The sequence below is a fragment of the Cheilinus undulatus genome, linkage group 2, assembly GCF_018320785.1.
Source record: "Cheilinus undulatus linkage group 2, ASM1832078v1, whole genome shotgun sequence".
Classification (NCBI taxonomy): Eukaryota; Metazoa; Chordata; class Actinopteri; order Labriformes; family Labridae; genus Cheilinus; species Cheilinus undulatus.
Genome location: NC_054866.1, coordinates 52695719 through 52723612, shown reverse-complemented (window position 1 = coordinate 52723612; position 27894 = coordinate 52695719). Strand labels below are relative to the sequence as shown.

Genomic DNA, 27894 nt, shown 5'->3' with positions numbered 1-27894 from the left:
TGTCAAAGATAAGCCAAATTATTGACATTGATGCATCATTAGTTTTTGTGTGGCATCAGATTTAAAATTTACTATCCTTTTGAGTCACTTGTCAACAAAAACGTCCCATTGACTCCCATTCAAACCACATTTTTTGATCTTTAAGTAATCAAACTGGCATTTAAAGGGTTAAAATCCTCAAAATGGTTGAATGTTTGGTAGTTTTGAGCACAGCCAAAGTTGTTTAAGAGATTTATACAAAAAAGAAGCAGAAAAAATATTAATCTGTTAAGTTTTTATAGCAGTTTTTTGGAAGTGGACATTTTTGTCCTTAATGGCTTTTAAGGGTAGTTAACTAAAGTGATGCCTGAGGGTTAAGGTGCCTAGATTGTTTTTTTTTTTTCCCTGCTAAATTGGCAGATATTTGTATCTACTTAAAGCACTTTATGCCTGTTTTTGCTGTTGTGGTTCACTGCTTTAATATGCCAGCTCATTTTTATTTATTTTCATTCATAAGGAGCTCTGGGTTGACAGTTTAAGATTGAATATAGGCATGAATAAATAGCAAAAATGTCTAAAAATCTGTCGTAAAATTAACTTTGTCATAATGGGGTAATAAATAATAAACATGAATTTAAATGATTGTAGCATCAGGCTGCAACATAAGAAAGTAGAAAAAAGTGAAGGGGGTCTGAATACTTTCCTAATGAGCTGCTGGCCTGTTGGCAGTACTGCAGCGAGTCTCTTGCTCCTCCTTTGAGGAAGTCGTGCAGCTTTTAAGGTGTCGACCTCTGGATGTGGTCCAGATGGAGCAGGAGGAGTACAGGAGAGCTTTTCTGCTCTACCAGCTGCTTCACATCACACACATCACACTCGTTTTCCCATAATTGCTCTGTGTGTGTCAATGAGCCGTGTCATTGGCTCGTTACTGAGTAAACAAACAAGGGAGGGCGGCCAGCCTATCAGCAGAGAGAACACCTCTCCTCTGCTCTCCCAGCATCCTCTGGGACTCTGTCAGGGGACAATCTGATGATCAGAAACTTCAGCGGAACTTTAGTTTTTCCTCGGACTGTTGCCTCCAACTGTTCAGGGAATGTAGGCATCAGCGCTGCAGGAGTTAGAAGAAGAGATCAATTAAAAAAACATCTGGATGTTTCTGTGCTTCTGGGTAAAGTCTGCATGCATGAACGGAATAATAAAGCATGAAGATATGATCAGTCAGAATGGGAAAATTAACAAAAATATGGTGTCAAATCTCAAAAACACAATATAACATCTGATTTATGTCAAAGCAGACATCATAAGTAACATCATAACCATTCTAAAAATGTAACACGTGCAGTTCCAGTTGTAACCACAGGGTGGTGCTGTAGTACAACTGAGGTGGAGCTGATGCTCACTGAGCAGACAGGAGACCTGCAAAGCCTTTTCTTCTTTATATATGTGTCTGCATACTTTACCACCATGAAGCTCTGATTCTTTGCAGAATTGTTTTAATTCAGCAACACTTGAGGGTCTCCCAGCATGACCACTCCAGAACCTTCATCTAGTTTTTTAGTCCATTCAGAGGTGGACTTGCTGGTGTGTTTGGGATCATTGTCCTGCTCCATACCCAAGTGTGCTTGATCTTGAGGTCATGAACTGATGGCCGGACATTCTCTTTCAGGACTTTCTGGTAGAGAGTAGAATTAATGGTTCAAGTGGTCCAGGTCCTGAAGCAGCAAAGCAGCCCCAGACCATCACACTACCGCCACCATGTTTGACTGTTGGAATAATATTTGTTGATTAAATGCTGTCCCTGACCAGATGGAACACACACCGTCCAGAAAGTTCAGCTTCTGTCTTGTCAGTCCACAGAATATTTTCCCAAAAGTCTTGGGGATCATCAGGATGTTTTTAGTCAAATGTGAGATGAGCCTTTTGTGTTCGTTTTGGTCAGCAGTGGTTTTGACCTTAACTGAGTCAGTGAGGCCTGCAGGTCTTTAGATGTTGTCCTGGGTTCTTTTTTGACATCCTGGATGAGTCGTCCATGCACTCTTTGGGTCGTTTTGGTGGGCCAACTACTTCTGGGTAGGTTCACCACTGCTCACAGTTTTTTCCATTTGTGGATAATGGCTCTCACCGTGGTTCACTGGAGTCTCAAAGCCTTAGAAATGTCTTTGTAACCCTCTCCAGACTTACAGATGTCAGTGACATTCTCATCTGTTCTTGAATTTCTTTAGATGATCCCTGATGTGTTTGAGATCTTTTCAGTGGTCCCCAACGACCAGGCTGGGGACCGGTACCGGTCCGTGGGTCATTTGGTGCTGGGCCGTACAAAAATACTGAATGATAAATTTCCAATTTATTGGCTAACAAATTCTGAAATATGTTTTGTTTTAAAAAACGGGCGGATTCTCTTCCGTTATGTCTTCCACCTGTGCCTCGTGACCTTTTGACCGCTCTTGACACATGTCAAGACGCTTACTTTGATCATGTGACTCCCAAAAATGAAGCACACAAGCTAGCAAAAACGAGCAGGAAACAAACATCGCTGGAAAGCCTCTTTTCAAAGGGGAAAAGACCCAATGAGGAGACCAAAGAAGAGCCTATGACTTCCAAGAAAAAGAAAGCTGCATTTAACAGACAATACCACGAGTCTTACTTAAAGTACAGGTTTTACTGCAACAGGTGATTCTCAAGTGCCAAGCCCCCTCTGAAAAATATGTGGTGACAAGCTATCAAATGAGGCAATGAAGCCCCCAAAACTCCTTCAGCACCTGGAGACCAAGCATCCTGCAATAAAAGACAAGCCTTTGGAGTTTTTTGATGTGACTGCAACCAAGACAAAATTACCGAGCAGACTGGACATAAGGACTGGTGTCAGTGTTTTCTATTGCCCCTAGATGGGACCGTCTTGTGGCACAGAGACAAGCTCAGGGCTCCCACTAATTCAGCATTATGGTGAGTTGTTGTTTTTTTTTCCCTGCACTTAACTTTTATGCTATTTTTCAAACAATTTTAATTTGTGGCATTTATCCCGCACACATTGATGGGCAGTCCGTGAAAATGTTTTCTTTCTACAAAAAAGGTTGGGGACCGCTGTTTTAGCCTACTTTGCTTTGTGAGACCGGTTCTATTTAAGGTGTTTCTGGATTCTACAGGTGTGGCAGTACTCAGGCCTGGGTGTGGCTAGAGCAGTGGCAGTCAGATGGGTGGATCTGGGTTTGGAGGATGCTGGGAGAACATTACCTGCCTGACTGTGGAGTCTGGTGGAAGAGGGATAATGGAATGGGGCTGTTTATCAGGGTCTGGGCTAGACCCCTTATCTCCAGTGAAGGCCAATCTTAATGCTTCAGCAGACCAAGACATTCTGGACAATGCTATGCTTCCAACTGTGTGGCAACAGTTTGGGGAAGGCCATTTTCTATTCAAACATGACTGTGCCCCAGAGCACAAAGAAAGACTAGAAACACATGGATCTCTTCCAACATCAGTGCCTGACCTCTTAAATGCTTTATATAATAAATGAGCACAAATTTTCAAAGAAACTCTCCAAAATCTTGTGGAAAGCCTTCAGAGAAGAGTGGAGGCTGTTAGAGCTGCAAACTCCATTTTAAAGTACAAGGATTTGAATACAGTGTTGTTACAGTCACTGTTGGTGGAATGGTCAGGTGGCTGAATACTTTTGTCCATATAGGCTATCTTAATAGAGTTTGAAGATGTGGGCAACCACAGACATAAGGATAGTTTTATCTTTCAGTCCTCTGAATGCACACGCTGTGATTCAGCTAGACCGTGAGATCTTACAGAAACTCACATGATCAAACGTGACTCTAGAAGAAAACCAAATATGGAGGATGACTGGATGCATGCTTTGTGGTTTGCAGAGGAAAATGAGAGAGACCTTGGACAAGATAACTGGCTCTAACATGCCTTGAATCTGGACTGCCACTTTATCACTGAGAGGACAAATCTGGGCATGGGTTCAGATCTTAAAGAGACCTGGCCATCATCATATGAGATATTCTTCACAGTACTACACAGATAATTTTAACCTGACTGAAATATTTTGTAGTTTCTGTTAGTCCCCGAACTTCAGATTGTCCACTTAAGAATGCAACCTGAGCCAAACGAGCTGAATTTCAGTTTCATGCTGACTTTTCGGTCTCTTTAAACGGCCAAACTGACTCGACTGACAGCAGCTACACTTTCCTCATCTTTCATTCAGACATTCAACATCTCTGAGTGCTGAAGCATCAATCTGTTTGATCACATGACACTTTAAAAACCACTTATCTCCGTCAGGATCTCGCATTAGCGCCCGTGCTTCAAAGAAGCTCTTCTGTAAGTATTTCTTCTCGTTGAGTAATCTGATGTTGACGTCCTGGTGTCTGTTACCTTTAAGAATCTAAAAGTTCAGAAAGCTTAAAATGTCATCGAGGTCAAAAGCAGACATAACGCTGTAATCACAGGGCTGTTGGCGGCTCCTGGCACGAGATGAAGGCGGCAGCTTGATGTGGGTGACGGCTGACAGCGGCCTCGACCAGATTTAAGAGTCCCAGTGAATGTTTGATTACAGCGGCGTGCTGCAGGTCATGTCCCGCCTCCTGAGCTTTACAAATAAAAAGTATTTAATCTGTTTCATCGAAGATACAAAATCCTAAAGATCGAGACAGAAGTGGACTTACTGCTTTTTTTATTTGCAAGCAAAACGATCAGAGGGGGAGCGAGGAGGGAGCTTTGGCATTTATAGGGGAGTTAAACATGCACTGCAGTTAAATGTTCAGCACGTTAAAGGGATATTTCACTGTTTTTTAAGTTGGGCCGTATAAAGTATGTAGCAGAAGTAGTTGCATTAGCCTCCAGTGATTTCAGTGAGCACTGCAAAAATGGGCCACAAAATGTTGGCTTAAATGTATGCACTATTGAAAACTTTTGAAGCATTTTAATTTTTACCCAGAAGCCTCTGTGATTTTGTCCCTATTTTGCAGTGCCAGCTTTGGCTACAGGTCATGTGCTCTTGCATTGCAAAATAGTGACAGAAATCCAAAGGCGTTCTGGGTATCAATAAAATGCTTCAAAAATATTTTGATAGTGCATACATTTGAGCCAACATTGTTTCGTGGCCCACATTTAACAAAAACTCGCTAAATTCAGCACAGAAACTGTACCCATCTGTTACGCCGTATAGCCCAGTTTCATGGCCGTTACAACCAGCAATGCTCACTGAAATCACTGGAGCCTAATGCAACTACTATTGATACATGCTTCACACAGCCCAACTTTAAAAATGCTGAAATATCCCTTTAAAGACCCTGTTAAGTGAAATCCTAAGTTTTGGTTTAAACACTCTAGATAAGTTTGAATGTGGTAATTTTAAAAAGAGGCAAAAAATAGGTACAAGGTGGCAAAAAAATGGCATCAAAGGATTAAAAAGTAGAAAATATGGCCTAAAAAGTTGCAGAAATTGGCAAAAAGTGGGAAAAATAAGTTCAACTTTTGGCAAAAAGAAATGGTAAATATGGACAAATTGTTTAATAAAAACAAACAAAAAAAAAAACGGTTCCAAAGTGGTAACAAGCAGCAAAAATGTGCCACAGGTGGCACAACATGGGCAAAAACAGACAAAAAGTGATAAAATGTGCAAAAGGCAGGGGAAGGTTGCAAAAAGGTGGCTTAGATGGTTAAACTAAAAAAGTTGGAAAATTTTGCTTAGTTAAATTAGGCAAACCAAAAAAACAAACAAACAAAAAAACAAAACAAAACAAAAAAATTGCATAATTTGATTTAAAGTGGCATGAATTGCCAAACAAGTGGCATAAAAGTTTTTGTTGCAAATTGCAATTGCAAATATTGTCAAAAAGTGACAAAACAGGCCAAAAAAAAAAAAACAAAACAAAAAAAAAAACAAAGGATAGAAACATAAAATGGGGGCAAAATGGGTGAAAAGGGGCAAGGAAGTGGCAAAGAGGGGCAAAAAATGAGTTAAAGTGGTAAAAATGGGCCAGTAGTGGTAATTAACATTGCCAAAAGTGGCAAAAAATGTTAAATATTGGCAAGAAGTGGCACAAAATGTGAGGAAGTTGGACCAAGAAGGGTAAGAAGTGATAAAATGTGCAAAAGGCAGCAAAAAAGTGGCAAACACTGTAAAAATTACAAAAAGGCAGCTCAAATGGTTAAACAAAAAAACGATGCAAAAATAAGTTAAAATGGACAAAAATAGCATGAACTGACTTAAAGTGGCAATAAAGAAAAAAGTGCCATCACCAAAAAAGTTTTAAGGAAGTGACAAAAAAGTGTTAAAGACCCTGAAAATCTAAATCCAAAGTTTTTGTCTTAACACTCTAGACATGTTGGAATACGGTTGCTGTAAACATGTGAAAACACACAGATCTACATGTGACTGAATTCTGGATTTACACTGTTAGAAAGTGTTTCACCGCTTTCCTGGCTGAGTTTCATGTGGGCGGGGCTGATATGTGGGCTCATGATGTCACAAGCCCACAGTGGGGAATGACCCCGCCCCTCTAACACTACAATCTAAAGTCACAGAGCAGTTCATCTCAGTCCAGTCTGTTGGTAGTTGATGTTACTACCTTTATTGAAAGTTAACAGTCAGTTAAATGCTGTTTTTTTGTTCATTGTGAGGTAAATTTACCAAATCCATCAGCCACAGTGGTCTATGGATCATTTAAAGCATCAGAACAGAGATTTGAGACAGAAAACAGACTTTGTCTCTTCTTCTAAGGTCAACAAAAGGTCAAGAAACAGATTAATGGTAGGGGTGCTTTCCTTCATTCAGATTGTAGCATTTTTTTTTTAATTTGAGAGGATTGTATTTTTCCTGAGTGGGCGTGGCTTCCGCTCATTCAACAGACACACCCACACCCTCCTGGAGCAGATTTTACTGCCTCATTTTTCATGATTTTAAGCTGAATTTTATTGACTTAGAGATGTTTGATTTGAGTGTAATTTGACCTGGGGGTTCATAACACAGTGACCTATCATGGAACAAACTTAAACATAGATTCTATTTTCACTTTACAGGGTCTTTAACCCCTGCAGTCTGAACAGCCCCTTCTCTGTTTTGGCTCCAAATGCTGAAACTCATAATCGGGGCTCTTATTCCTAAGGTGGGACAAAATTGACACTTGTGCCTTAGTCTCATGGATCTCTTCACAGCCTGCTGTTTTTTTTTTTGCAATACCCCAGTGATATAAACTTTTGCACTTTACAGTCATCAAAACCTCCGAAATGCAAAAGTAAGACTATGGTTCATGTTTTAAAAATATTAATGTAATGATTGGCCTGTGTTCCCAAATAAAGAATGGCCCTGTCATGTCTTGGTCAGCAGATGGCCGCAGGTTTTAGGTAAAGAAGAAGAACGCACTCACACAGAGCCACAGTGACAGGAAAGGCCATCCATCTTGTTGAGGCATCCTTGACAGGCTGCTGAACTGTGACATGTCAGGGGTTTGATTCCCATGACGGATGCTGCTGCCAGCGACTTACAGCTGACTGTGTGGGTTAGTGTGTCCGAGGATTACACCCGACCATCAAAAGACAGTCAGAACATGCCACTGAGGGAGGACAGAGCCACTGTTTTTCAGGTAGGTTTGATTAGATTTCAAGATCTCCATTTTATCACAGTTCTTTTCCTTCAAATTTTAAGACAAATTTGTAAATTGGAAAGAAAAAATGTTTGTCAATTCATGAAATATTTCGAAATTGTCATTTCATGCTGGCACCGTTAGATGAAGGCGGTCTGCAGGTCTCCTCCCAAAATATTGAAGCACCAAACAATCATTTTCCTAGATCCTGATCTGTTTTATGGAGCCGTTTCTAAAACCAAGACTTGTGTGTCCTCTGATGTGTTTTTGAATCTATTTTCATGTTCATCAGGCAGGGATTTTCATTTCAAAGCATGTGGACAATAAACAGGACTCATAAAGCTGTAGCTTTGTACAATAGGAGCTGGGCCACAGACAAAATAAGAAAGCTAGAATAATACTGCATGTTTTCTCCACATTCAGACACAAACCAGAGCCACAGCACAGCTTCATGGTCATGTCTGAGTCTGAAAATCATCAGAGCTGTATGCTTTGAGATTATCAACCATACTTCAACCAAACTCTGCCACAATTTTTTATCCGCCTCTGCAAAAAAAGTATTAAGAAGGGAACACTTTGTCTTAGTGATTTGGGTGAACTGACCCTTTAAACCTTTGTGCAGGTTAAACTGACATCACTGATTCTCTTCTTAAACTCTGATTGGCTGCCAGGGATGCAGACTGAACTCCAGTAAACAGACCCCTGTTTGTGTGTTATTGGCAGGTATCTGAAGCCCTGACTGATGCCAGCGGCCCCCTGCGACACCAAAACTGTGGCAGCTGCTATCTGATTGGTGGATTACACTCTGGATTGAGCGCGCTCACTGGGGACACGCTGGCCAGCTTCCATCACTACGGTGACTAGGGATGGCACTAAATGCAAACACAGGGTCTTAGTTTTAAAACTTCACTGTTATGAATTTCTTACTCTTGAAAAATGAACATTTTTGTTTTTGGTCAGGGGTGACTCAGCTCCAGTCTGCCCCCTGGTGGATGCAGTATATATTTTGATGCTTAGGGCTCTAAGATCATGGAGTGACACCCACACAGAGAGAGACCCATCATGCTTTATGTTTCCACAGATCAGCTGGTCAGTCTACTAAACTCTGTAGTGTACTCAGACCTCCTACAGGGGGCAGCATAGGAGCACAAATGACATCCTTATTCAGTCAACGACATGCTTTTTCTTCCTTTGTTCAACAGCAGAACAAAAACCTCCCAAGATGCACTGCAACAACAATCTTACAGTGAGGACGACTGAATTACAAAACAAGACAATCCATGGGAATTACTTAAAATAAAAAAGTCAACATTAGATAAGTATTTTTGACTAACATGACTGCATTTTAGCTTTTGACTCACAATGCTGATTTGCTTCTCACTTATTGGATGGTGCTTCGGTTTGTCGATAGGCTGGTTCCAGGCGATCCTGATGATGCTTGAAGGTCAGATGGAGGGCAGGAAGTGAAGAACAGCAGGTAGAAATTGTGGGTAAAGTTATTCCGTTAAAGCTCTAGGTAGACTTGATCGCTGCAGATATCATTAGAACATTTCCACATCTATTGGCCATGATCCCTACTCATCAAAAAGAGGTGTTTTTTTTTTGTTTGTTTGTTTTTTAACCACAGGTAAACTGATTTACCTGGAGACAAGGTGAGCAATATCACAAACGACTTAGTCCAGGGGCGTCAAACTCAGTCACAGCAGGGGCCGGACTCTGAATTTAGGTCTAACCTGAGAGCCTAACAGGGTCAACATTCAACCATAAACTGCCAGCTTCTTTTCACCACTGATGAATTTTGGGGAAAAAATGTAGCACTGATGATTAATGATTCTGAGATTTAAAAACAAAAGTGAAAATAATAAGATGAAAAATAAAAAGTCAAACTTATTGGTTCAAAAGGTCAAAACACAAAAAAAGTCAAAATAATGTTTGTAAAAGGCAAATACATGCGATAGAAAGTCAAAATATAAGTTTTAAAGGTCATTCAATGAGTTGGAATTTTAAATTGTGTGTTTAAAAATGACAAAATCTGAGAAAAATTTCAAAATTGTGAGTTTAATAAGTAAAAAATAAGTTTCTATTCTAAATTGCGAGTTTAAAAAATCAAAATATGAGTTGAAATTTTAAATGGGGAGTTTCACAGGTCACAACATGGGGTGAAAAGTCAAAGTTAGGAGTTGAAATTGCCAAAGTGTGAGATAATTTTAAAAAATCATGAGATTCAAAGGTCAAAAAATATGGGAAACAATTAAAAATTGTGAGTTTTAAAAGTCATTCAATGAGCTGAAATTTTAAATTGTGATTTCAAAAGGTCAAAATGAGTTGGAATTTCAAATTGTGACTTTAAAAACGCCAAAATCTGAGAAAAAAAATAGAATTTGAGTTTATTAAGTCAAAATATGAGTTTTAATTTTTAATTGTTGGTAACAAATGTCAAAATGTGAGATTAAATTTTAAATCATGATTTTAAAAGGTCAAAATATGGGTATAAAATTCAAAGTTTTGAGTTGAAACGGTCAAAAAATTTGAGAAATTTTAAATCATGATATTAAAGGGCAAAATATGAGAAAACATTTAAAATTATGAATTGAAAAGTCAAAATGTGAAATGTAAAGTCCAAATAATTAATTCAAGTAACAAATTTAAATTGTAATTGTGAGATGCAAAGTTGAAAATATGAAATGAAAACACCAATGAATGTCTTTTCCCACATTCCTGACTTTTATGTAATATTTTTACTCCTATACCGGGGCCAGATCAGAACGTTTGGAGATGGGCCTGTAATTATGAGAATACTGGAGCCTGCAGGATGTTCAGAGTCTTGGGAAGGCGTTTGTCTCCATCCCCTGACTTATACTATTCAATAAAATTTTCTTTCAGTTGCCTGAAGTGTTCCTTTGTCTTCATGATGCAATGGTAGCCAGGAATACTGATCAACCTTGGCAGGACCTTCCAGACACAGGGGTCTTTATAGTATAGTCACTAACAGTGAGACTAGCACCAACTGTCTGGACCTCTGTTTAATCAGGTCTGTCACTTTAAAGGTGAATATTTATGCAGTCGCTTACTTAATATTACAGATTTTTATTTATTTGACATTAGTCTGTAGAAATCTGTTTTCACTTTGATATCAAATTAGTTTTTTTTTTGTCAAAAAAGCCAAATTCTTTTGACCATGGTTGATTTATTAAATCAATAAAAGGAAAAATCATCCATTGGGAGAAACTTGATAGGTGATGTAGCTGCACTTCTTCTTTCTTTACTACTACTACTGTTGCCATGACCACGGGCGTTGTTGGCTCGCCGTTTGCCCCTTCAGGCTTGGCTGCTGTTCAGACACTCGTATTTGGTTTAGAGACACAGCAGCCACCAACAGACCGGCTCTCGGCCTTTTCTGCTCCGTCTTTGGGTCCTTTTCAGGCGGCTGCTGCAAAGCTCTTGAAAGGGACAGCGCGTGTGTGGGTTTGCTTGTGTGTAACCGAGGTTTGTTGGGTTTTAAAGGCTGCCATCAACCTCAGGGTCCCACTGTTTGTCCTCGCATGACACAACAGATCAGAGAGATAAAGTCTGGTGTTTGCAGCTCACTCCAGAATAAAGTTCAGGACTTTTTCAGTTTTGTGAAAGTCTGAGACTGTTAACATACTTCTAATTTGGAAACATCACTAAATCCTTCAAGGACAGATCTCTCTTGCTGCATATAATCCTCCAGACACTCAGACCCTGAACGCTCCCCTGTAAGAATTTGGGTAGATTTTGGCTGTTCTCTGGATATAATGTTAATCTAGGAAATCACAGGCCTTACCTCCAAAGGAAATAAATGAAATTAAAGGAATAAAGCCACCCAAACCTACCTGGCCCTATGTGGAAAAGTCACTGCCTCTCCTTGTTAAATCATGAATTAACGGTGATTGAACACATTTTTGTAAAGCTGAGTTCAGTTTCACTATCCACACCCAGACCTGATTACTGCCAGACTCCAGAAATCCCTTAAATAGACGAAGTGAAGTAGGCTAAAAGATCTCCAACACACCATAGCGCCATCTAGAGAAATTCAAGAACAGATGAGAAACAAAGTCACAGACATCTATCAATCTGGAAATGGTTACTTAGGAATTTCTAAGGCTTTGGGACTCCAGTGAACCACACTGAGAGCCATTATCCACAAATGGGGAAAACTCAAAGCGGTGGTGAACCTGGACGACTCATCCAGGAGGTAGGAGACTGGGCCAAAATGGCATCATGGGAAAGTTCCAAAGTCAAACCCACTGCTAAGCAAAAAGAACACAAAGGCTTTTCTCACATATGACTAAAAACATCCTGATGATCCCCAAGACTTCTGGGAAAATATTCTGAGGACTGATGAGCCAAGAGTTTTCGAAGGTGTCCTGTTCTATCTGGAGTTAAACTAACATAGCATCTCATCAGAAGAACATCAGAACAACAGTCAGACATGGTGGTGGAACTGTGATGGTCTGGACCAGGACCTGGACCACTTCACCATGAATTCTGCTCTCTAGCAGAAAATCCTGCAGGAGAATGTCCGACCATCAGTTCATGACCTCAAGCTCAAGCACACTTGGGTTATGGAGCAGGACAATGATCCCAAACAAGTCCTCCTCTGAATGGACTAAAACTGGACCGGAAAGGAAAAATGGACAGTGAGATTCTCTTCTGCAGACTCTGTTGGTGGTATTTACTGCTGGTTTTGTTTTGTTTCTTTTATGTGACTGTGTCACACTTTTATTGAATAAACCTCTACTAATGTTCAGACGGTCTTCATAGTGCTAGTATAGTATAGTAGCTAGTGTAGCTTGTTTTTTTAAGAGTAAACCATCCTCTGAGCATGCACACGTCCACACTGAGGTATTCTGGGCTCTTTGGGGACATTAACTGCCGTGTTAAATCGCTCGTATTAAAGCACAGCGCTAATATGGAAGTAATGAAAAGTTGTGTGGTCAGATTTGAGATTTGGAGGCGTTTCTTTGTTGGATTCCTGTTGGGATTAAACCAGATTAATTTTTGGATTGGAGGGATCCTGCAGAGAGAACAACAAACCAGCAGCAGAGAGTGATTTCAGCCGGCTGCTGTTTGAATACAATAAACATTTACAGAGGCAGACGGTCAGGAGAGGGATCATGGTTTCAAGACTGAATCCAGAACTTGAGAAGACAGTAAAATAACATGAGAATCTGGTTATCTGACATCTCTAAATATAAAAATATTCTGCTACCAATCAGTCATATGAGCAGTCAGCTGCTTTTGAACTCTATAGAACAAGACAGAGTTTTCCAATGAGCGGGTTCATAGGAAAAAGTGCAGCTCACTGATTGCAACTGATTCTACACCATGCACTATAAGTATTTGGCCACACCTGTTAATAACCAAATTCAGGTGTTTCAATCAGACCTGTTTCCACAGGTGTATAAAATCATCACCTATCCATGCAGTCTGCATTTACAGACATTAGTGATTCTAAATGGGTCATTCTGAAGAACTCAGTGACTTTAAGCGTGGTACTGTGATGGATGTCAGCTTTGAAATAAGACGGTTGGTGAGATTTCGTCCCTCCTGGATATTCCACGGTCAACTGTAAGTGACATTAGTGGAAAGTGGAAGAGTTTAGGAACAACAGCAACTCAGCCATGAAGAGGAAGACCACGTAAAATCACAGAGCACGGTCAACGAGGGTAACCTGACACGCCACATCTGGAAAACCTTCCATAGAAGGTGTTTGGGAAAGGGCAGAGGATTTGAAAAAAAAAACTCAGAGGGTGATTGAGGGAACGTTCTGTTTGTCACATCTTTACGGGCCAATCAGAGCAACAAAACACGTGACGTAGCTGCTACTGAGGAGTAAATCCATAGGGTGCTGCATAATGTGAACCATGGCAACTGTAGACATGTCAGTACATGACTTTTGTCGTTTTTGAAAAGAAACAACTCACTGCTGTTCTTTGTTCTTTTTTTAAACAAAGAAATGTAGTCAAGTTCTGATAAAACTGGCACTTTAGCAGCATCCATGCTAATGTCTTCCACTATAACTGCACTGGCCGCTTGCTTACGTCACGACTCCGCCGTGCCCGAAAGTACAGCCCCTTGTCGCTGATTGGTCCTGTCACTTTCTAACCGGGCCCAAACGGTTCAGACGGGAGCTTTGCATTTGGATTTGCCAGTGAGAAACACAGAAACGGGTGAATCCATCTGCTTTGCAAGGTTACAACAAAGGTGCATGGTGGGTAAAAGTCCCAATGGCTTTGCTGATTCCATCACTGAAGAGTTCTGAGCTTCCACTGACATTAATGTAAACACTGAAACTGCAGTGGGAGCTTCATGAATGTGTTTCCATGGCTGAGCAGCAGCATGCAAGCTTCACATCACCAATGCTAACTGTCTGACTGCATTGTCCCAACTGTGAAGTCAGGGAAAATGGTACGGAGCTGGTTTTCAGGGTGGGACCTCTTATCTCCAGTGAAGGCCAATCTTAATGCTTCAGCAGACCAGGACATTGTTGACGATGCTATGCTTCCAACTGTGTGGTTACAGTTTTGGGAAAGCCTTTTTATATGCACAAAGCATGGACTATAAAGACATGGTTTGGGATGAACTGGAACCAGGATTGTGAGCCAGGCCTTCTCATCCAACATCAGTGCCTGACTTCATCAACACTTCAGAAAACCTTGTGGAAAGCTTTCCAAGAAGAGTGGAGGCTGTTCTAGCTGTAAAAGTGGGCCAACACCATATTAAAGTACATGAAAAGGAATGTTATCACAATCCCTGTTGGTGTAATGGTCAGGTGGCTGAATACTTTTTGTCCATATAGTATGTCATTTAAAACTGAATCATGCTGCATACCTGTGCTTATGCTCATACATGACCAACCATACTGTGAAGCACAACTCTTCCACCCACACCAGAGTGGAGGAAGTGACCAGAGCGTTTACGCCGGTCAGCAGACTGGACTGAAGGGTCAGTGTGCTTAAGTCTGGTCTGGACTTCTACTGTGAGTGTGTCATTACAGGAGGAAGTATCAGATCTCCTTTTTTAACACCTCACTAAACTCATAGAACAGTCCAAGCACATTAAAAACGCTTCACTGCTGACACACACAGACCGGCCCTTTCTGAGCATCCTGTGACCTCACCAACAACCAATCAGAGGGCTGGGAGCTGGTGATGTCACCAGGTGAGTGCGGCATTATTGTTCAGAGAATAGAAGGAGGCATGATGCCTGACGATACCCGACTCCCTTATAGTGTTAGCCATGTTAATAACGTGTCATTAGCTGTCAGTCATGTCTGACATAATCTCATTACTCTGCAGTCTGAGGGTTTAACACTGGAACTGTTCAGAATGGAGGACGGTTTCTGCAAGACATTGAAATCCGCTGAAGTATGTGAGGAATAATACAGCTTTCAGATGAAATCAAAAGACTGTCTTTAAATATTTAAAAACCTGCCTTACGGTGGCATTTACTGACAAATTCCTGCTGGAAGCTTTGTTTGACCAACTGAACCAAAAATACCGGAACAAAATCCAGTTTTTAGCAGCTGCAGAGTCCGTTATCTAAGAGCTGTGGACTCCATCACTTCTGTTCTGTGTAGGATCGCCACCGAGTCTAATTTTCAGACTTTAATTTCTGACTTTTAGACAAGGCCAGTTTAAACATGAGGGCCAACAGGTGATTAACCAGGGGCCACAGATCTGTAGAGGGCCAGGACAGCGGCTGCATAACAGGACAGAAATACACCCGGAAACTTTAGGAAGGAATTCAGGTCACACTTCCTGTTAGGTCTAAGGTAAAGACTCATCGATGCTCTACATGCATATGAAACAAGGTCAGTGTATTTTCTGGCAAATCCATTTCCTGGTTAAAACCAGACTCAAAAAATGGGAAAAATGCTTGATATTCCGTTTTGCATTTGACAAAAAAAAAAAAAAAAAAAAAAAAAATAGAAAAAACTGAAAAACAAGTCATTTTTCCATTTTTTTTTCCATTTTTGACCACAAATGGGAAAAATGGAAAAACGAATAGCAACATTTTAAAAAATGGGGTCCAATTTTTGTTAGTTCAATTCCATTTTTTTTTTCGTCATTTAATGGAATTCTCGAGGAAAAGGAAATCATGTGACCACTGGGAAAGATGAGCATTTCAAAGTAAAAGCCTCCATGTCAAAACAACGTCCTGGGCCCTCCCCAGTTGTGATTTATTGATGATATCAGTGCATGTGTGTTGGATCATTAGCATAGGTGCTGGCATCCTGGCTAACCCCTTTAAACCACTTTTTCCACTCATTTTGCCACTGTTGTTTGCCACTTTTCATCAAGCCTTGTTTTTTTTCTCTTTCAACCCATTTTGCTGTATTTAACCCCTTCTCCCCATCTTTCCCCTCATTTTTTTCCACTTTCAAAACATTTTTGCCACTTTTTATGATTCCATTAACTACCTTTGCACAATTTTTTGCTCATTTTAACCTGTTTTGTCACTTTTAAACCTATATCTCCACTTTTGTTGCCTATTTTTGCATTTTAAGAGCAATTTTCTCGCCAATTTCTATTTTTCTTTGCCTCTGTTAACCCTGTTTTTGCTACTTTAAACCATTTTTTTGCCATCTTTGAATGATATTTCATCACTTTAACTTCCCCTTTTGCCACTTTTTAAACCCTTTCCACCACTTTTCTGCCTGTTTATGTCACTATTAAAACATGTTTGGCAGTTTCCACCTATCCTTGTATGGGTTAACCTTACTTTCGTCACTATGGACCCATTTAAGCACTTTTTATACCCATTTTAGCAAATTTTAACCACATTTTACAAATTCTTATGCACCATTTTGCCACTTTCTGCCTCTGTTACCTAATTTTCCACTTAAACTATGGCATATGCTTTGATAGGAGTGGTTTTTAATCAGGTTTAAAAATATGGTTATCACAGCTTAACTTTGAAATGTCCTATGATAGACCCTTTCGGCCTCCCATTGTCTAGGGTCTAGTTCAGTGGTTCTCAAATGGTGTGGCAGGGCACACTAATGTGCCTTGAGACAAGTCTAGGTGTGCCTTGAGAATCTGGCCGGACCCCTGAAAAAAACCCAGAGAATGGACCCTCCCCAGTTGTGATTTATTGATGAGTATGTGTGTTGGATCAGTAGCATTGGTGCTAGCATCCTGGCTAACAGTTACCTCATTTGGCAAGCTATTATTGAGTTGAAATTGGTGTTGAGATTATCATTATTCATGCTACTTTTAACCAAGTTAACCAATGTTTCTAACCATTTTGCAACTAATTTTGTCAACTTAGACCATTTTTGTTGTTTTTTTTTTGCAATTTTGCAACTTTTTAAAAATTACTTTTGACCCATTTTTTGCTACTTTTTTGGAACTTTTTGCCACATTTAACCCATTTTTGCTACCCTTTTTTCCTTCTTTTGCCTACTTTTGCTATTATTTGGACATTTTTGCCAATTTTTCATTACTTTTTACCATTTTTTAGCAACACAAGCCCTGTTTTGCCACTTTTCTCTCACTTTTAACCTATTTTGTCACTTTTTTGACACTTTAAACCCATTTTTGCCACCTTCTGTCTAATTTTCACTCCCTTTGCCTTTGTTTGTGCCACTTTTTTGCCTAATTTTGCCCATTTTTTAATAACTTTCAAACCATTTTAGCCACCTTTTTGCAACATTTAACCCTTTTGGCCACTTGTAACCCATTTTTGTCAACTTTTTGACACTTTCTACATGTTTTGCCACTCTTAACCAATTCTTTGAACCCTTATGCCAATTGTTAACCATTTTTAACTTTGTCTTGCCACTTTTTTACCCAATTTTGCCATGTCTGATTGTCACTTTCATCAATTTTTGCCACCTTTCAGGCACCTTTTGCCAACTTTTGCCACCCCCAGTTGTCTGGGCCCCAGAAACTTCTCCCCTTATGGACCACCTTGGCTGTTATATCATTTAAAAAGTCTATTTTGTATTGATATGAATATGGTGTGCCTTGAGATTTTGACTTAACCTTAGGTGTGCCTTGGGTGAAAAATTTTTGAAAACCACTGGTCTAGAAAGCTCTCCCCTTTATCCCCCCTTATGGGCGGCTTTGGGTACGGGGTTGCATTAGTGCCTATGGCGTGGGCAGCTTACACATCTGGAAAGAAACTATCAATGCTGAAAAGCAGAGAGAGGTTTTAGAGCAACATATGCCCTCATCCAGACAACGTCTCTGTCAGGGAAGACCTTGACTATTACAGCAAGACAATGCTAAACTACATACCACATCTATCACAACAGCCTGGCTGCACAGAAAAGAGTCCGGGTCCTGAACTGGTCTGCCTGCAGTCCAGACTTTTCATCAGTAAGAGCATCGTAAAAGGAATAATGCAGCAAAGAAGAGCCAGGACTGCTGAGCAGCTAGAATCCTACATCAGGCAAGAACAGGACAACATTCCTCTCCCAAAAGAATAAGAAGGGATGCTACTAAATGGTAAAGACGGCCCTGTCCCTACTTTTTTGAGACGTGCTGCTGCTCTCAAATTGAAAAGGAGCTCATATTTTTTAAGAAATGTTAAAATGTCCCATCTTCAACATCTGTAGATGTTGATATGTTTTGTTGTGAATAAAATGTGGGTTAGACTATTGTTTTAATTTGCATTTTATACAGCATCCCAACTTTTTTGGAATTGGTGCCGTAACATGATGAGATAAGAACATTTACACTTTAGTGACCAGCTGCTTTGTCCTGCTCAGTCTGTGGAGCCTGGGGTGAGTGAGCATAGAGGCCTGGAGGTGTTCCTCTCTCTCTCTGGGCTTTAATTGGCCCTGAGCTCTCAGCAGGACACCATTGTTGAGGTAAAGGAAGATTAGCAGCACGAGTCCGGCTCACAGACTCACAGAGGATCATAGAGTTTGGAGCAGGTAGCTGTGTGATCATGCATGTCTGATTCTGTGTGAGTGTTAGGGAGAGTTACATGGTCGGTGTGCCCGTGTTTGTGTTTAAGGGGGGGTAGTTAATGTTTGTGTTTGCAAGCTGACCTCCTGGGCTGATGTCAGGCGTTCCAGCCTGCTGTCTCTCCATGGGGGACAAACACTCAGGATTAACCAAGCAGGTTAACACACTCACACCTGTGCACCGTGCAGTCTCTCCCCTCTGTTTCTGTATTAAAGCCTTTGTGTTTGGGCCAGTCAGTACATTTCCATGATGCTGAAAATGTGAATCTATTGTCTGATTGTGGGCCTCTGCACATTTCTATTCCTGTGATTAATTCATACATTTTAAGATTTCCTTTCCAACAAGCATTTTTCACCAGCAAATCTCAGAAAACAAACCCAGTAGCCTTCAGTGTCCCAGTCACCCTAATGCTACCTGATGGATTAGTTCTGGACCGGCTTCTACAGTCGACCATCAGAAATATTAGCCCTTCCTTTCTCCTGGAAGTGTAGCCAACATCGTCAGAGCTTAAGTGAGCTTTCATGTGTCTGATCTTTACTTTACAAGAGAGCAAGTTGAAGACAGACTCCAAAAAAGTGTACCCATATACCCGAATCCACCCAAGTTCAAGTCTGACAGGTCCAGCAGGTCAGCCACACCAACCATCTCCAGGAGTCTGTGGGAAGCCCAGGAGCATCAGGAATCAGGCTTGGAGCATTAAAATCCAAAACCATTTATGACAAGATTTGACCTGTGGTCCAGATTAAAGCAGACGGCTCCAGGATATTCCTGCAGAGTAAAATGATCTCTGGCAAGAGAAAATAAAAGAGGGTCAGGGCCACTGACTTTTTTGTTTTCAAGACAAAATTTTCTTTTCAGATTCTGAGATAAAGTAAGAATTCTGAGATTAAAGTTGGAATTGTGATTGTTTTCTTGGAATTCAGTTTTTCTCTGAGTTAAAAAAAAAGGTCCTCAATATTTTTTCTTCAGTCAGAATTCTGACTTTAATCTCAGAATTTTGTTTTATTCTCAGAATTCCGAGTTTAACCTTGCATTCTTATTTTAATCTCAGATTTCTGAATTTAATCTATGAATTCTGACTTTATTCTCAGAACTTCACCTTTCATCTCAGAATTCCTGGTCTTAGGTAGGAACTCTGTTTTTTATTCCCAGCATTCTTAGGTTAAAGTGGTAATTCTGAGTTTAGCCTCAAAGTTCAGACCTTACTCTCAGAATTAAACATATTAAATAAAGTTATTACTGATGGATGATAATGAATGGTCCATGGATCCTGGAGCCTGCCGTTAGGATGATGGATTTCTCATCTTTCTTGCCATAGTACCCAGTTCATTTCATGGTCCTCAGGTCATTCTGAGCCTGTCTAAACATTATTAGTTTTCCTGTAGCTAACGTGGATTTCATGGTGGATATCAGTCTCTGCTGTGGTTTGTGGTCGGTTAATCAGGGTTAAAGATGATTTAGGAGTCTGAATGTGATATAAGTTTCCTTGTTCAGAGTGTTCAGTTACTATCTGAGAATATGGTGTGAGGCTTTGTGGTATTTTAAAGTCAAATTTCTCCCTGAAGGCTTCAGAGCACAGACCCAAAGTCAGGTTTAAATGAAGCTGTAGTGGGAGGCAGTGTGGGCGTTTAAAGTGTGCGTGGACTTCCAGTGGCGAGCAGGCTGCTGGCAGCCAGGCAGCCGCCGCTGTTGTCCAACAAATCTGTCTGTCCCTCCCCGTTATTAGGATCACAGCAGGGGGGAAGGATTTAGAGGACGGGGGTGTTAAGCGTGTTAACATCTGTCCCACTTTAACCTGAGTTAGACCACCAGGTAGCCCACCTGTAGCCCAAACTGAGGGCTAATTATCGGCTCTGGCTGGAGGCTGTGAGCTTAAATCTCAGTGGAAATGTGTCTGCAGCAGCTCTGCAGGACAACCAAGGCCAGAGATGTGTTTGATGTTAACTAGTATGAATGCATGATGGCTGCCACACTTCCCCTGCTTCAGCTGTGCACATCAGCTAACTGGTGGTAAAAATCACATTTTTGTCATGTTTAGGGGTAGTGCATTAGGAACTGTGTGATGATAATAGCAGTGTAGAGGTCCATTTAGAGCTTTAATGTACTAACTTTCTCCATTCACATCTATTAGATAACCTGCTTTGCTTCTGACAGGATACTTCCACACCGGTAAAGTTTATCATGAAAGCTGCAGTGAGTAAAATTGGGTTAGGGTTAGAGCAGCTCTGATCAGGCTATGTGAAGATGTTTTCTTTAATTTAGTTAGTCAAATCACAGATGATGCAGGATGCTGCAAGCGGATGAACGTGAAAAGGACATTATTAATGGAAAAAAGCCAGCCAAACCTACTTACCCTATGTGAAAAAGCCTCTGCCCCCCTTGTTAAATCATAGAATAAATGTGATTAAACACTTTTTTTCTGAAAGATGAGTTCAAATTCTCTAGCTGCACCCAGACCTGATTACTGCCAGACCTGTAGAATCCAGAAATCCCCTTAAATAGAACCAGTCTGACAAAGTGAAGTAGGCTATGAGATCTCCAACACATCATGGAACCATCTAAAGAAATCCAAGAACACATGAGAAAAAATCTATCAGTCTGAAAGGTTACAGACAATTCAAAGGCTTTGGGACTCTAACCAACCACACTGAGAGCCATTACCCACAAAAGGATAAAACTGTGAACAGTGGTGAACCAAAATGGCTCTAAGAGCGCATGGACGACTCATCCAGGAGGTCCCAGAAGAACCCAGAACCACATCTAAAGACCTGCGGGCCTCACTGACTCATTTAAGCTCAAAGTTCATGATTCAACAATCAGATAGAGACTGGGCAGCAACGGCATCATGTGAGAGTTCCGAGGCCAAAACCACTGCTGACCAACAAGAACACAAAGGCTCATCTCACATTTGACTAAAAACATCCTGATGATCCCCAAGACTTCTGGGAAAATATTCTTTGGACGACCATACAAGAGATGAACTTTCTTGAAGGTGTGGAGTCAAACTAACAGCATTTCACATCAGACCAACAGTCAGACATGTCTCCTTCTCCTGAAGGAGAATGTCTGACCATCAGTTCATGACCTCAAGCTCAAGACCACTTGGATTATGGAGCAGGACAATGATCCCAAACACACCAGCAAGTCCACCTCTGAATGGACTAAAAAATAAATGAAGGTTCTGGAGTGGTCTAGTCAAAGTCTGGACTTAAATCTGACTGAGATGCTATGACGTGACCTTAAACAGGCCGTTCATCCTTGAAAGCCCCTCAGTGTGGCTGAATATAAATTCTGCAAAAAAGAGCGGGACAACATTCCTCCACAGTGATGAGAATGAGTCAGTTATCACGAAGGCTTGCTTGCAGCTGTTACCACCAAGGATGGAACAACCAGTTATTATTATTTCTTCAGCAGAGGTTTTGTGGTAAGAAAAATAGATTGTAGTATGAATATTGATGCATTTTTTCATCTTAACTTTCAGTCTATATCTCACAACATTTATCTGCAGATTCAGGAGCCCCTCAGCGTAGGACGCACTGACTCATGTCACTGAGTCGAACAGCTGGCTGTCAAACCTCAGGCCGCAGACGGTCTGTAATCCTGCCTGCCCACTGGTCATGTTTTGGTTAACTACGGCAGCCTGGAGGCTCCGTTTAATTGGCAGAGGGCGTTCTGATCTACTGGATACAAATGAGATCTCAGCATGCGGCCTGGCAGCGGTGGAGGGACATCAAAGAGGAGCTGAGAGGGTGATCTGCTAGGGGACACTCCCATACACACCCCCTGCCAAAAACACACAAGCCAAACACACTTTACTAAAACCACTTTTCTTCTGCATAGCTCCTGATAACCTTGCTCTTCTTCTGTGGTTCAGTAGAGTAAAAGAACTGCATAGGGCTCATGATGAAACATGCTTTACTACAACTTCACCACAACAGCACATCATGTCATTACCTGAGTTTAAAATATGACCAAAATTAGGGCTGAACGATTTAGAAAAATATCTCATTGGGGTGATATTGACTTGTACTGCAAATTGGATAGGATTTGTTGTATTGAAGAGAGTTATAATTTTTATGTCATTGTCATATTTAGTGAGAAAAGTAGTAGTTTTGTTGACTACTCTAAAAAACTGCTACTTGAATGATAGCCTGATAAGTCATCTATAAAATCTCTGCTGCAAAAAAGTTTTAAAATTCGTATTTTGACACAAATTTCAAGAAAAAACAATATTGCAACTTCTGCGATTTAAAAATTGCACCAGGCCATATTGCAATTTGATCTAATTTTCTATTAATTACCCAGCCCTAACTAAAATGCTAGACCATGACCTTTTATCCATGGGGGAGACTAAGGCTGAATCCCAATTCTCCCCTTTACCTTCAATCCTACCCTCGAGCTCAACCCTCAGTCTTAACTCGCCCCTCAAAACCAAGTATAAGGGCCATCTGATGACTTAGAAATGGGACATCCCTTAATAGCAGCTATGATTTCAGACTGTAGAGGGAAGTACTGTGCCAAAACTGCGTAGTTCGTTGATTCAGAGGAAGAAGAAGAAGAACGCGATTCAACCAAATAGCATGTAACTTAAAACAAAAAGTAAGGAAATTTGTGTTTGGTACATTATTTCTTTGTTGTAACAATGCTTCTTGGCAATACATTTTATATCATTGGAAAGTCTGTTTATTACCCTTTTAAATGGTGCCACATTTTTAAGGATCATGCATTTGTGGGATGAGCAGCAGAGCTGAGTATGTGGGTTGCGCCCACTAAAAATGTGCCAAATCTTCTCTGCCAATACCAAACAGCTGATTCTGCCGTTGGCTCTTGTTTGGTGTTTGGTGGATTGGATGATTGAAGTTTGAAGAAACAAGACATATTGACAATTTAACAAGCCACAACAGCCTGGCACCTCCTCCTCATGCTGGTCACCAGCCTGGTCACACACTGCTGTGGGATGGCATCCCATTCTTCAACCAGCATTAGTTGCAAGTCAGCCAACGTGGTTGTGTTGGTCACTCTGGCACCAACAGCACGCCCAAGCTGATCCCAAAAGTGTTCAATGTGGTTGAGGTCTGGACTGCTGGCAGGACATTCCATCCTCTCCACTCCCAAATTCCGGAGGTAGTCTCTGATAAACCCGCTCTATGGGGGCAAGCTACGACATCTTGGAGGACAGAGTTCGGTCCCAGACTGTGGAGATACGGGATTGCCACTGGTTGCAGAATCTCATCTCCATATCTCTCTGCATTGAGATTTCCTCTAATCATGACAATTAGGCACCTGACTGTTGGCCTATGGGAGTGTAATTTTTTCCATGGGAGCAACCCACTCACTCAGCTCTGCTGCTCATCCTGCAAATGCATGTTCCTGACAATTCCAAATCCATTTAAAAGGAAATAAACAGACTTTCTAGCAGCAATGGATATATTACTAAGAAGCATTGTAACAACAAAGAGATAATCTAACAAAAACATTTTAGATAACTATATATACATTTATATGTATTCTTCCTTCAGATGCTATACTTGGCCGCTGATGCCGCGATCACTCTGCAGCTATTTGACGTGCAGCAGACCCGCTGGCTGAGGTGATTAGCCCCCCTTCACGACCACTTAACCCGCCACAAAAGCTAATGGGAAAAGTCAGATATAATGGTCGGCCAGTTACCCTGCAGGAGGCGGAGTGGATTTAGAGATGGGGCAGATGTAGCTGTAGGAACAGATTTCTGCCTCAGCTGGAGGTGAACGAACGTCTGCAGCAACATGAACGACAGGACATCTCATAAACTGTGTTTAAAGCAGTTAAGGTCTGGTTTTAGTTCACTGAGCATTTTAAACAGGTCTACTGTCTCTGTTTCTGTATACATGGACCAGGGAATGTCCAGCTTTGCTTCCTTAGGTGTAAGCATGCCAGCTAGTTACTGCTGGATCTGGTTCCAGTTTAATTGGTATCACATTGCGTGTAAGTGCACCACAATAGTGACTCCATAATGCTGAGTCAAACGTTGAGGAGGGAGAGTTACGTTCCCTAACACCAACAAAAACACACCACTAAAACAGATCTCCATGTTCTCCTTTTCTCTCTCCTCCTCGGCTGTTCTCCCTCTCGTCTCCTTTCCTCCTTTCATTTCCCTCTCCTCCCTTCATTGTCTCCTCTCCTCTTCTCCTCTCCCTCTGTTAATGTGTCACCTTGTTGGTATGTCAGTTTGTGAATTAGATTCCTAATTGTTGCTGTAGATTAACTGACCTGCTGTCAGATCACACGTTAACTCAGAGGAGCATCAGGCTGTGCTTCAGTGTAGTATCAACCCAACACCAGCCTGTTTTCTACCTCAGCTCAAAATCCCACAAAAACCCTTAAAAACTACAGATTTACAGGAAAAGAAGATCAGGAAGGAAAGCCTAAAAAATAAACTCTCATCCAATAATGTATTAATGATTATTGTTTGAGGACCTGGGTGATGTTTGACTTCTCATGCAGCTGCACATGTGGTCACAGCTCATTGGATGCTAACATTAGCTAGCATGCTAATGGTACCAAATCATTACAGAATGAAAAAACATCACTGAGAGCTGCTATCTGACTACAGCACTGATCATCAACTGGCGACTCGGGGACCATACCAGGCCCCCCAAAGCTTCCTGTCCGGCCCCTGAAAGATCATTAAATTCAGAAAAGAAGGAAAAGAAGAAGTTGTAGTTTTAAGAGTATCCTTTGGCTTTAAATGTCTGCAGCTGTTAAATCCATCCCACAAACAATTAATATGAAATAGTTTTAGAATGTCTTAACATTCGATCTGTTTCTACAGAAATGTACTTTTCAGTCATATTTAAAAGGTAAGGTTGGTAAGTGTTACAAAAGTATAGGGTGATAAATGGGAAAATGGGTTGTGGAGTGGCACAAAGGGACAAAAAATTGGTGAAAAAGTGTTTAAAAGAGGAAAAAAGGGTTAAACTTATCAAAACTGGGTTAAAAGTGTCAAAAATAGTGCAAAAAGGTAATGAAAAGGGGTTAAAAAAGTGTCAGAACAGAAGAAAGGTGAAACCAAGAGGATAAAACATGCTGGAAAAGTGGTTTAAAAGGAGTTAAGAATGGAAAAAATTGATTAAAAGTAGTGAAAACAGCACAAATAGCCTTCCAGAGTTGGAAATCGGGATTAAAGAGCGGCAAACATTGATTTAAATGTTGAAAAAAATGTAATGAAAAGGGTTTAAAAAGTGGAAAATAGAAGAAAAGTGGCAAAAATGGATAAAAGAGTGGTTTAAAGAGAATAAAACATGGTTTATAATGGGCTAAGAATTGAAAAAAAGAGTTTAAGAGGCAAAAAAATATCAAAAATTGGTTAAAAGTGAGAAAAATAGCCTAGCAAAGTTGCAGAAAGGGGTTAAAGAGTGGCAAACATTGATTTGAATGTTGCAGCAATTAATGGGAAAAAATGTAATGAAAATGGGTGAAAAAGTGGCAAAAATGGATAAAAGAGTGAAGGGGTAAAACGTGCAGGAAAAGTGGTTTAAGAGCGGTTAAAATATTGCAAAAATTGGTAAAAGAGGAAAAAAAGGGGCAAAAATATCAAAAAAGAGTTAAAAGTGTCAAAAATGAGGGATAGATCTCACTGGTAATGACTAAAAATGTCCTGTGTTTTGAAAGAAGATACAAAAACTACTACAATAATATTTCAGTTGGACCAAAATACTTCTTCAATTTTTGTGGATTTTAAAGTCCGGTCCCCAGGGTCTCTATCAAGAATAAATCTGGCCCTTGTGCAAATGTACTTGAGGACCCCTGGACTACAGTATTTGTGCTACGCTTAAAGCTAAACATATTTGAAGTTGTGGAGCGGTTTACCTACCTTGGCAGTGTAATCCATCGATCCGCTGACAGTGAGGCTGAGATCACAGACTAGGACTGGGGCGATGGGTTCACTGAGCAAGACGTTCCCGGTATCACAGCATGCGGACTAAAGTCAGAGTTTTTCAGTCCTTGGTCCCTCTGGTCTTCAGAGGCATAGCTAGGGATTTTGGGCCACCAGAAAAAATATTTATCAGCAATATGGAAAGCATAATTTTTTTGTCATTTTACAAATATCTATGCATTTTAATGTATTTTAGAAAAATAATTTCCCAATTTATGAGCAATGTACTTGCATAATTTTGCAGCGCTGGACTACACCCTTTGGACATTTTTAAGGGAGGAGTAGGGGCCCCCCAGTATTGTATTTTACTCTATTTTATACATAATTCAGTCTGTTGAGCGACTCATTTTGTTGCTTTTGATTCAATAAGGACACTTATTACTAAAAAAAATAAATAAAAAAACACACTTCTTGTTGCAGGTTTCTCAAGGGCTCCTTCCTACCGTGGGCCCGGATAATCAGTACCCTTTTTCCCCCCTGTGCTACGCCCATGCCGGTCTTACTATCATCTTGGTTGGCCTGGAAGCTGACTGATGGCCAGCTGGACTCCTTGGTGACTACTTCTCTATGGTGCATTTCAAGAGTGAAGATGGAAAGGGTTAGCTGAGAACAGCAACTATCACCTGGCACGCTTTCCCAGGCCTGATCCAGCTCACCACATACTAGGTGTCCCAGACACAGTGGACTGGTCCAGATCACAGGGGGCAGCTATGTTATTTGTGGAGGGGGGAGCTGTGTGGATATCTGGACAGATGGGGCAAGAGCCTGAAGCAGGCTGGGGTGATGGCCATCAGGAGGCCAGAGCGGTACAAGACCAAGGTTGACTGCTTCTATACCTGACTTACCGGTCTCTTTACCAGGTCACCCTTGTAAAAGAGATCTGGATCTCAGCAGGTCTCAATCTAGTTAATTAAAGGTTAAATAATCAAATAAAGAAGTTCATTATACAGCCTCTGAACACTGGTATATTAATGTCTGTAGTCCTGATGGAACTTTGAAAAATAAAGATGCACAATATAGATGACGCATCCACTCTTTTGACACTAATCAGACATTTTGGATTTATTGATGCCATTTAACCACTTGGCAGTCCACTAGATCATTGTTTCAGTGCGTCTATAGTGATCTACTGAACTATTTTTAGCTTGATATGAAGATGTTCAGGGGCTTTTAGAGGGGCTTGGACGTTACTGTTGAGACCAGAGGTCCTTCACAGAGGTCTTTGGATAATCAAACTCCACAGATACATCAAACGTGCACGTCTTCATGTTTGAAGTAATTTCTGACTGCTCCTGGTGTTTGGAGGTAATTCTGTCAGGAAATTAATAATGCTGGTTTGGATTTCCTACCTGCTTTACAGCGTCTTCTCTGCACGTGTGTCTCATCAGTGAACTGCGAGGACTGAAGCTGCAGCTGATTAGAAAGAAACACCCCCAATCTCCCCCACCCTCTCTCTCTCCCTCTC

At 40.8% G+C, this 27894-nt stretch overlaps 1 long non-coding RNA gene across 2 annotated transcripts; it reads right to left on the bottom strand.

The window, feature by feature from the left end:
* Positions 1–606: 606 nt before the first annotated feature.
* LOC121526204 lies at positions 607–27827 on the bottom strand. Of its 2 annotated transcripts, none has more exons than XR_005993294.1 (4): positions 27779–27827; positions 26367–26525; positions 8933–9008; positions 607–1087 (listed from the first exon to the last, which is right to left on the bottom strand). It is a non-coding gene; the product is annotated as an uncharacterized LOC121526204 (long non-coding RNA). The 2 variants fall into 2 exon arrangements; XR_005993295.1 differs by lacking the exon at positions 607–1087 and adding an exon at positions 8713–8798.
* Between the last annotated feature and the right edge of the window lie 67 nt (positions 27828–27894).